Source organism: Anneissia japonica, unplaced genomic scaffold (genome assembly GCF_011630105.1).
Source record: "Anneissia japonica isolate Jap-2015-1 unplaced genomic scaffold, ASM1163010v1 scaffold5330_len1712360_cov203, whole genome shotgun sequence".
Taxonomy (NCBI): Eukaryota; Metazoa; Echinodermata; class Crinoidea; order Comatulida; family Comatulidae; genus Anneissia; species Anneissia japonica.
The window spans coordinates 484,132-485,568 of NW_022711894.1; positions in this window are offsets into that span (position 1 = coordinate 484,132).

Consider the following 1,437-nt stretch of genomic DNA (forward strand, 5'->3'; position numbering starts at 1 on the left):
GGTTGGCGGGGGAGTGATAATCTAACAATTTATTCCGTGCCCTAAATTGGATATAGTGGGACAGAGCGATAAACTATAAATATCTTTTAATATTTTCCAAGTTAATCCTATTCTTTCATATTGTGTCCAATGGTTGCCAAATCACTCTTTAAAAAAAAAAATAAATAAAATATTTTTTTAATCCGAACAATTGATTATTTCGCTTTGTTTTAATTGATGAGGGAGGGACTGTTTATATTTGGCTAGTAATAATAAATATTGTATAAAAACTGGATTAAATTTTATAGTTTTTTAAAGAAATGTATCTGAAGTCACAGATTTGCATTGTGTTATGCTGTTAAAATAATTGATGCGGCAAAGTATTTTTTATCCCGCATCAATATTTCCCGAATTTTTCACGCGGGGGTGATGATCCAACAATTTTTTTCAGTGCCCTACATTGCCTATAGTGGGACACAGTGATAAGCTATAAATATCTTGTTTAATATTTTCCAAGATAATCCTATTCTTTTTCATTGTGTTCAGTGGTTGCCAAATTGCCTATAGTGGGACACAGTGATACCACAAATACAAATGTGCGTGACGATATTTTATTGCTTTAGAAATGTGATTTAAAAATGTATATTGAATCACGCACTGAGTATTCAATATATTTTCACGACAGGTTGGGAAAAATACATATAAAAAGGCCCCCTAATTGATTCTCCTGACGCAAATCGAGGTATTGTCTATCGTCACGAAAATAACATTTACCATTCAATAATTGAACAGTCAGATCATCGACCACTTGCAGTGAATTGAATCTAAAATGTATTCATGATGTTCGCCTGGGTCGAAGGTCTGGATCCGCGTCTAGTTAGCATGAATTTTGTAAGCCAGGACCCATAGTATTTTATTACGTTTCTTCACAGATTGGGGTTCGTCCGAACCTTATGACCTCCCCCCCCCCACCTGGATCCGCCACTGTAATGTGCTAATAGTTAATATAGCTTTTAAAGATGCGAAGCGAAGACGAAGTCCTCCAATTTGGTGATTAAATCGGCAATGCCCTGAGAAAACTTCAAGCAACAAATTGAAATGCTTAAAAAAGAAAGTGCATGTTTTACTAGAGTGCACGAGAAGCACACACACAAGACGAGTGACCATTATTTTTTGTTCACGGTAAACAAAGGGGGGTGGCTAGCCACCATATTCACACCCCCCCCCCCTCTAGATCCGCCGCTGATTGGGGTTTTGTATTTAAAAAAAGCAAACTATATTTGTAATTGAATCATATAATTTTGTAATTGTACTTGTAGATTTACGATTTAGGTAGGTTTGTCAAAAGGTGCACAAATGAATGGTGTAGTATTGTGAGACAGGGGCGGTTTTGCAACTATTTTAAAAATGTCAATGCATATTAATGTTATGTGCTACTCATTTATCTATTCTGGAATT